Source organism: Mastomys coucha, unplaced genomic scaffold (genome assembly GCF_008632895.1).
Source record: "Mastomys coucha isolate ucsf_1 unplaced genomic scaffold, UCSF_Mcou_1 pScaffold14, whole genome shotgun sequence".
Lineage (NCBI taxonomy): Eukaryota > Metazoa > Chordata > Mammalia > Rodentia > Muridae > Mastomys > Mastomys coucha.
The window spans coordinates 57,134,150-57,144,238 of record NW_022196896.1 but is presented as its reverse complement, the minus strand read 5'-3'; the positions used below and the strand labels follow the sequence as shown (position 1 = coordinate 57,144,238).

Sequence of the window (10,089 nt, the reverse complement as noted above, 5' to 3'; positions counted from 1 at the left end):
ATTGATAATGGCTATTGTGTGTGTGTGTGTGTGTGTGTGTGTGAATGTGTGTATATATGTGTATATGTATGTGTGTGAGTGTGTCTATAGGTATGTAAGTGTATGGATGTTTGTGTGTGTGTGTTCATGTATGTGTGTGTGTTTGTGTGCTTCTGTGTGAATATATGTAGGAGCATGTATATGTGTGTGTATGTGTTTGTGTGTGTGTTTAAGTCAGAGATTCCCAACTTAGCTGGACTTAAACATTTCTGTTCAACCCAAAGAACAAACTTGGCTGTTCCTTTTGATGACCATGCCAAATCTCAATATCCCTGAAATTTCCAGGGGATTTATCTGTGATTTACATAAAATACTGAGCCCTTTCAACTTCCCACGTGAATCTTTTCAGCTAAATTATATTTTCATCTTCCCTACTATTTATTGTATCTTTATTTCTATGACTTCCATTTAATAATTTTACAGTATCCATTTTCATAAGAATTCTTATATTTCTATTTACTGAAAATGCCAAGAGAGGATTCTGGGTTGGCTATGATTATCTGGTATTCCCATGGAGTGAAGCTAACCAAAGGCCATAACTACTATAAATGAATCCTATCAGTTGCTCTTTACTTTCTTTGTGAGAATGTGGAGAATAATGGGCTTAATAAGACTTGAGAGGTTTGGTACTTGCACAAACAAATGTTATTGTCCCACTTGTTATACTAAGAAACCAGGGGGGAGTGCTTATTCCACCATTCCTGAGTTAAGAGATAGTTAAGGATCCAATCATTTCTCCCAACTGAGGAGGCTTCATCCTATTCCAAAACTTGAGGAAGACCTGTTTGTGATTACGTAGCTTGGCTGCCTCTCTTTATAAGATTCTGGGCAAAATTCATTTAAAAATGCACACACATGGTAGTTCTGCCTCCTGAAACCTTGACTAGACACTAATAGTGTCCCCTCTTGGGCTTCCCTACTGTCCTAGCTGGTCTTTATGTGAACTTGTCAGAAGCCAGTGTCATCTTGGAAAAGAAACTTTAATTAAGAAAATGCTTTCTTAGAACTATCCTGCAAATGAGATTATAGAGCATTTCCTGACCAATGACTGGTTTGAGAGGACCCAGCTCATTGTGTGAAGTGCTACCCCATGGCTGCTTGCCTCAAGTGCTATATAAAATGATAGTCTGAGCAAGGCACTTTAGTTGTGTTCCTCCATGGCCTCTGCTTTGGTACTTGCCAGCACATCCCTGTATTGAGTTTTTCAGACTTCTCTCAGTGATACAGCATGACCTAAGAGCTATGAGATGAAAGTAACGCTTCTTCATGGTATTCGTCTTGTTTTGACACAGCAACAGAAACCCTAATGAAGACATAAATCACACCAGGATGTGGCTAATTGCTGTGACAGACCCAAACATGTGTTTTGGGAGGATTGTCGGAGGATTTGGGAGGACTCACGGGGTTTAGCTGGAAAGTCTATTTTTGTTCTTAGAGCTCAGCAGGTTGTTCTGTAATCCCTTGGAAGACAGGCATGCTAATGGCAGAGCAGATGATGAAGGCCTGGTTTGGGAGGATCCAGAATGAAGTTTTAGAGCCTCTTAAAAACTATAGCAGGGTCACCGGTGTCTTGATTCCTGAACAGTTAAAGTGAAACTCTTCATATAACCAGTGATAATGGCAAGCTGGTGTTGAAGAATCAGCCGTGATTAAGGAGAGACCAGTATGACCAAGGTGAAGACTTCTGGGAAATGTTTTCTCAGAGGTGCCACACAGACCTTGAATTTCAGAAGCAGTTGAGTTTGTACCTCCTGCTGGCTGTAGAAGCTGAAATTTTAAGTCACCAATGTCATCCTTGTTTTGAAGGCATGGAAGGGTCATGGAGAATAGCTAAAGCTTAGCACAATGTTCCAGGGCAGCAATACCTTAAGAGACAAAAGGTGAAAATGCAGCTGATTTGCAGACACCCTACATTTGGAAATCAAGTACAACTATAATAATAAATAATACCAAGGACAGCAGAAGCTGTAAAGTGGAGTAGAGTTGGCCAAAGCCTCTGAGACACATTTTTTGTTGTGGTAAGTTCTTTATAGCATTTAAGATTTGACATAATTTCTAGATGTCAAGAACAAAACTTTTTATAATACAGACTGTTAGTTTTGCTTTGTTTGATCTTATTGTGATTATGTTCTGGTTGGCCTTTCTTGGAAAAAGCAGTTATGTAACCTAATTTGGTTTTATAAGAGCACACAGTTTAAAGACTGGCACTATAAAGAGCGATATTTTAGAGACACTTTGGATATTTTAAAAAGGCTTGTAACTTTGAAATAGACTGGATTTTTAAAGAGAATGAACTTTTATATTGTTGACATTTTTAAATATTATGGGACTTTTAAAAGTTGAAATTATAGAGATTGTATCATTAGTATTAATATATCCTCTTGGGAACAGATAAGAAGAAAAGATTATAGTTGAATAGTGATGTGGTTGTGTGTCAAGTTGGCAAGGGATATATTGTGCTGGCTTGTATCAACATGACACAAGCTAGACTTTACAAAATACCCCAAACAAATTTGGGTGTGATATGTTATCTTGATCATTTGTATACTAGGACCCAGTTCACTATATGTGGTGGCATTCCAGGATGGTTATTCTGAATGGTGTAAGAATCATGAGGATTAACCCATGCAGACAAATGAATAAGAAGCATTCCTCCATGTCCTCTCTCCATCAGTGAATGCCTCCATGTTCCTGCCCTATTTGAGTCCCTGTTCTGACTCAGTCAGCCATGTACTGTAATGTGGAACTGTAAGCTGAAATAATTCCCCTTCATCCTCAAGCTCTTTTGGTCATGTGGTTTTATCACATCAAAAGAAACACTAAGACATCAAAACTCTTGGTTTCTTTTTGTTAATACCTTTTGCTTCTCACACTTCTTTATATCCTCTTTACACATCCCATTCTTAGACAGAGTGGCCTAGGAAACTTAAATGCAAAAAAGCTATCTAAAATATACAATAATTTATATATCTATGTATGTATTTATTTATTTATTTATTTATTTTAATTCTATCTGCAGTACCTGTTAATAGTAATGGCTTCTATGGCCATGACTGCCATGACCAATGTACCCATCACAGGGTCTTGGAATGGAAGATAATGTTAGGAAGAAACATAAGACACTGGACTCACTTCAAAAATGAACAATGCTTATTATTTAACTTCTGTTTATCTATTGTTTAGGTAGATACTCTCTACAAACGGCATTGTTTGTAGTATTTGATCAACAGTATTTTATGAACCTACTACCTGAGTTCTTTTGCACTTTCCATCTCTTTTGGCCCTGTTTGGCCCTTGACGATACTTCTAGGCTTTATCTCCTGCTTTAGCCCATAGCTTGCTCCGACTTCTCCATAGGACAAACAACAATACGAACTAACTAGTACCCTCAGAGTTCCCAGGGACTCAACCACCAACCAAGGGCTATACATGGTGGGACTGATTGTTCTGGCAGCATGTGTATAGTAGAGGGTTGCGAAGTCGATCATCAATGGGAGGAGAGGCCCTTGGCTCTGTGAAGGTTCTGTGCCCCAGTGTAGGGAAATGCCAGGGCCAATAAGTGGGAGAGGGTAGGTGGCAAGTATGGGGAGGGGGAGGCAACAGGGGTTTGTTCTTGTTGTTTTTGTTTGGTTGTTTGTTTGTTTTTTGGAAGGGAAACTGGGAAAGGAGAAATCATATGACATGTAAATAAAGAAAATATCTAATAATAAAAAAATGAAGTTAACCAGAAAAAAAAAAGAAAATTGATAGTAACATTGAAAAACTTTTAAAAAATGATATTTTGATTTTACTATTGCTGTGAAGTCTTCAAATTTTCCATACAGATATGTTTTATGGTAGAAAATAATATTTCTGTGAAATCACATTTACACAATCCCCAGTTTACCTTTCTCTAAGGAGCTTCTTGTTTAATGAAGCAGCTTCCTGTGTATCCCTGGGAAGATTGCTGGGGAACATTTTACTTGAAGTTGTGAAGCTATCTTTGGCCCCATTCTTCCCTCTTACAGCATGTTAGGAGAGACTAACCTTTCCTTGTTTCATTTTGATGTGTAAATATGTGTTTTACACAGTTGTACTTACTCCACAGCAGATAACTAACTGTCCTAGACATTTTTAGCACTTCTATAACTTCTTAAGGGAGTATCATCAACTTATTTTGAATCAAATTGCAAAGCCATTTCCTAGTGTCAAGTGAAGCACCCCCCTGTTCACACAGGGCAGCATTTTCTAAAAGCCTATTTGCTTTTTTGAGACCATCTATTCTAGTGCTTTTACTGAAGTTTCTTAAAATGACAGATACATGTACCATGTTTTACATATATTTTCAATGTGGTCAGGTTTCCATTAAGGGCCTCCTCCTTCAAATTTATCACTAATAATCTTAATGGATTATAATTATATTAACTTATCAATAAAATTGGCTAGCAGACCTGTAAGCTATTAGCCCTATTCTTCAGGTTAACTCATTATCAAATTATAATTCTCCAAGGATACTATGAAGGAAAGTGGTTGCATTTATTAAAATGGTTGAAATTGAATAATTGTTTAATAAAATGATTCTTACTATGTAAGTTTTGTGTTGCTGCTACAAAACATTACCTTCAAATTTGTAGCTTAAATTATAAAAATATATATTTTTGTAGGTGTGGAATTGCACATTCCACAAGAAAGAATTCATGGTAAGAGCACTTCTTATATAAGTTCTTGGGGAATATGCTCTTCATATTTCTTGCTTCTTTGGGCCACTGATATCCCTTGGTTTAAGGTAGCTTCCCAGAAGTGGTGGTTTCTGATACTTGCTTGATTGCATTTTGTTTTCCAATAGTCATCTTCCTGGATTTTCCTTAAATAAACTGTCACAAGATTGAGTTCACCGGTACTAGCTCAGAAGTTTCTCCACATAAGAACCTTTATCTTAGCTGTATCCTCAAAGTCCACTTGTCCTGTAAATATCATAGGAATATGGGCTTTGGGAGTAGCCATTATTATTTCCCCGACAACACTGAAGAATATGGATTTTTAAACATTTATTAAATATGAAGTATATATCAGAGAGACAGATGCATGGAGACATCAGCACTTCCATGGAGAAATAGATACTGCAGTTGTATATGGAAAATATACAAACATATGGAATTGACTATGAGATCTTAATAGCATAATAAATAAGAGTATCTTTCTTGTACCACATAGACCTGGGGTTTGATTCCCAGCTCTGGCACCAGTTTTTTGTATTGTTTTTGCTAGAATTAATCTATCTCAAAAGAAACACAATGTACTCACTTGAAAGTGTCTTAGTAAGTATAGGATTTAAAATATAAGTGCTCAATAAGTATTTATAACAGAAATCAGGCCAAACACACAGAAAGCTAAAAACGGTGAACTCCAAAACAGTGTAAGAGACTTTTGGAATCCATAGGAAAGAATAAGAAGAAAGGCAGAAAATATGATGGTTGAAAACAGAATCTTTCAAGGCTGTCATTGTAGATTTCAGATCTCCTCCTTTTTTTCAATTACTATTTAGTGACTGGGTTCAGTACAAACTTAGTGACAAAACTTGATAGTAGTGTGTTTAAGGAAGCAGAAGAGGAAAGAATGTAGAAAACAACAGAATAGTCAACATGTTTATTTTTTTTAATTTTAAACAAATCAAAGAAATGAAATGGCTACAAGTGATAAAGATCTCTGAGCCTTCATAATAAGGACATTTTGGAGAATATGTAAGCAGCCTTGGAAACAGTCTAGTAGGATAAAGAAGCGAATTTAATGTTGCAAGAAAAGTGAAGGGTCGTGCCTATGAGGTACTATGTGACTTACTATGTGAGCAGAACGCTCAGTTGTCACAGGCATAAGTGTGTCATAGAAGATGAACTTAAGCAGAGAGAATGTGGAAATCCATTCCATAATGTTCTTCATTTTTCAAAACGATAGTAAAATGTCTAGATCTTTCCAGAACACCAGAGAGTACACTGGTTTTGGTGATGTAGAAAAATCTGTGTTCTGTGGGATTGTGTTGCCTCATCTTAAAGAATTTCTGTACACTTACTCTCTCACATGTTCAAGACTTTCATTTGGCGTTTTTCCTGTTTAAGCAATTTTTATTAGTGATCCATATTTAATTACCTTTATACTGTGTATTGGTCTCCTCCTTTCCCTTCATCTTGTTACTCACATTGTAACCTGTCATCTACTTCCACTGCTCACGAAAACAAATTTTCAATTGTATGTATTATCATCCAGTCGAAAACTCTACTGTATGGTGTTTAGCTTCTGTAGTTTTGAGAATACTATAGTCTGTTTAGCAGTCTTCATGTCAACTTCAAGTTAATGTTTCCTTTATTCTTTGATCATCATTCACAAAGTTTCCCTCTGCTTTCTCTGATCACCTGTTCTCAACATTCTTTGTGGAGATTCAGTGTGTCTTTTCTTGTGTCCTTCTACTTGGTCCTGTCTAATGCTTTTCTCTTTCTGCAAAGTTATTGTGACAGTCAATTCTGTGGATCTTATTTTATCCCTGAAAGGTTTTTAAATATACATCCAGTCTTGATTGCAGACATATGTGCACTAATGCCTCCTGCAAAACGAAGAAATGCTGAGAATCAGTTTTTGAATTTTTGCTCATAGAACTTATACTACACTATATTTGTAGTATAACTAGTATCACGCACTAAATATTCACATTGATGATATTTAACATCCTTTACAAAGTACTTGCATCATAACTTATTCTGACAAATACTTTCTATGTCTTACATTGTGTTTGGTTCACTCCCCAATGCTATTTCCAATAATGCTGGTTAGACTTATATCCACAAGAAAACAATTTATTTGTGGTTTAATAATTCTACATATAATTGAATGTTTTCATCACAAAAGAAATTAATTTCATCCTTTTCCCCTCTAGAGAGGGAATAGCCCTAATACCCATAACTGATACTTTGAAATTCAAACTCCAAGTGATATGATTAGAAAATAACAAACTTTAAGAGTAAAATAAGTCATTATAATATACTACTGGTAATAAGATTCATATACTATGTCTTCTGAGAGGAGAGAGAGAGAGAGAGAGAGAGAGAGAGTCTTCCACTATTCCCTTCCTCCCTCTTTCCATTTCCATTTCTTGCTCCTACCAATGGTAAAACACTGCTATAGAGTGATTACTAGCTGAGCCGTGAGACAAACCTCTGTAATCTTGGCACCAGGGAAGCTGAAGCAAGAATCCCACAAATGTTCTTGAAGTGAGTTACATTATAATAGATTTCAAGACAACCCTTGCTAGAATACAGTAGACCATCTCAAATAAACATTAAATCCCTAAACAAAAATTAGCCAAACAAATAAAAATTAGCTAGGATTCATGTCCTTATTCAACACGTAAAAAGTTTAGCATCCGAATCTTTGACTTTCTAGACTCCTGTTTCCCCAAATTCAAACATTTCTGGATCGATCTTCCACATCAATTACGATATTGCTACTGAAATCTGACTTATGATAGTGCTTTGACAATATAGCCTTGATTGTCACTGTATGTAAGGTTTTTTTCTGATTTTCGATTCAATGATACTGAACTATACACATGTTGATAACGTTCTTTCTTTTGGGAGCCTTAAATAAAGTCTACCCAGTCTTTATAATGACTTGGTGACAATCCCAATTATGATTTTTACCAAATGTCAAACTATGAAACTGAGTTTATTGTGCTTACTTACAGATAAGTAAGATAGATAAGGGGTTACTAGAGATACTTTGAATGATTCCAAGAGAGCCATGCTGGAATGTTTTCATTCAGCCTTGTTGATGGTTTCCCAATACCTGCAGAAATACACTAACATTAGAAAATGTTTAAAATTCAATTGTATCTCCTTATATTACCTTTTTTTTCTTGGGAGGAACCTCCTCTCTTTCTTTATCTTGCCAAAATCATTATTTATTATCTCATATAAATGGCATCTTCTCTGAAGCCTTTCCTAAAAACTTAGATTATACTACATGTATTGTCATTTTCACAGGGGCATTTGTATTTATGTAACTTATTCCTCAACTAATAATTATGGCCATACCCTATCCTACTCACACTTCACTGTATGGCATTGTAATTAACACATTGTATTCAGTAAAAATTATTCTGTATCTGTTGGCTCTGGATTTTTTTTTTTTTTTACGATCTAGCTGTTTGTGCCCTATATGGAATCAGTGATGTCACTTCTATTTATTGTAATATTTGTGTCTCCAGTCAAAGAAGGCTTCTTTAATATATAGATGCTAGCACTCAGCCTTCAGATTAAATAGTAATGCTGATAATAATAGCAATGATGACTATCATAAACAAGTATTAATAACATAATATTTTGACATATACTGACATTAATATAGGCTTGGCCCAGGGAGTGGCACTATTAGGGGGTGTGGCCTTATTGAAGTAGGAGTGTCACTGTGGGCATGGACTTTAAAACCCTCATCCTTGCCGCCTAGTCTCAGTATCTCCTAGCTGTACTCAGATCAAGATGTAGAACTCTTAGCTACTCCTGAACCATATCTTCTTGGATGCTGTCATACTTCCACCTTGATGATAATGAACTGAAAGTCTGAACCCATAAGTCAGCCCTAATTAAATGTATCCTTATAAGAGTTGCCATTGTCATAGTATCTCTTCATAGCAGTAAAACCTAACTAATACCCTCACCATAATATTACCAACAGTGTTTCCTTCTGGAAGCCTTTCTGAAATATGATAGGACATTTTCATTAATGTAACTAATTCCTCGATTAATAATTATTGCTGTAACCTTTTGACACAACTCTGCTATTCCTTCTCACCTTTCAGTTCACAGCATAGTGATTTGGACCTTATACGATTCAAGGCTTTTGCTAGAGACACAAAGCTAGCAAGCCATAGGCAAGCAGAAAGTGTTATCGGTTCAGACTTCTTGCCACGATGATATAAAGTAAAAAAAAAAAAACAAAACAAAACAACAACAACAACAAAAAACTATTGTACTTGATCCCTTCTATTTTATAATTTTATCCCATCCCTTGTTTTATCATTATATAAGGTATACTCACTCATTCTCTCAGACTATGTCATTGTACTTGTGTAGGCTGACTTAATTCACTGTCTTTGCTTTTCATTCTTTAAATTTAATTAAGAAAGTTTTTATAAGTCCCTGTCTAGTCTCTGGTTGTCATTAGAATATCCCAGGACACTTGTTAAATGATTGTGAAGCACATGAGATCAGATCTTGAAACTACTAACATCCTGGATAAGGAGCAGCAACAGAGAAAGTATAAGCATATAGGTGTCCAGCCTGCTAACATAGACTGATCTCCTTTTCTTAACACTCAAGGTTTTCTCCACTGGGAAACAAGAGCATGAACACCAATCTGCTTCTTGTCAATCCCCTAGAAAAGAGAGAACAAAAAGATCCATAGAAGAAGCCTGGGCTACAGTGAGTTATTGTCTGGAATGAATTATTTAACTGATTCAGGTTTGGGTACAGAAAAAAAAGGTATTTTTATGTTTTGTTTGGTTGGTTTCTGAGTCAAGAGAAGAAACAGAAGGAGAAAACCTAACAGCTGCTAGTTCAGTGAAGTCACTGTAACTAGGGGTTAGAAAACATCAGGTAAATGAGGCTGGAGGCAGCATTTACCCAAGACCAGTGGATGTGCATGTATTGATAGATACAAGACAGGGATTGTGAATCAATGCTTGATGAGAATGGCAGGTCTTGATCAGTGTAGTCCTGTACTTCACAGAATCAGGGATTAAGAGCCCATCACATGAAGCTACTCAGTACCCCAGATCTAAGGCAGTACTAAGGTGAGTGAATGCTGAATTATTCTGTCACAAAGCCATCATTTTGGAAATGAAATTGAGAGTGGGTGATAATATATCAAGTGGAAAGCTCACTGCCATCCTCTGTCCTCAAATCATCCCCTCAGCTGTAGCCAAACAGAAAACCAGACATTCTGGTTGCAGGTTTTAGGTTTTACATAAGGTTTGAGTGTATAGATGTATCCAGTTATATACGGTTTGTGAATTTTCTCTGAATT

General features: G+C 36.2%; 1 long non-coding RNA gene across 1 annotated transcript; it reads right to left on the bottom strand.

Moving 5' to 3' along the window:
* Positions 1 to 1,382: 1,382 nt before the first annotated feature.
* On the bottom strand, positions 1,383 to 7,887 carry LOC116088263. Its single transcript, XR_004117842.1, has 3 exons — positions 7,749 to 7,887; positions 6,163 to 6,613; positions 1,383 to 1,904 (listed from the first exon to the last, which is right to left on the bottom strand). It is a non-coding gene; the product is annotated as an uncharacterized LOC116088263 (long non-coding RNA).
* Positions 7,888 to 10,089: the final 2,202 nt, after the last annotated feature.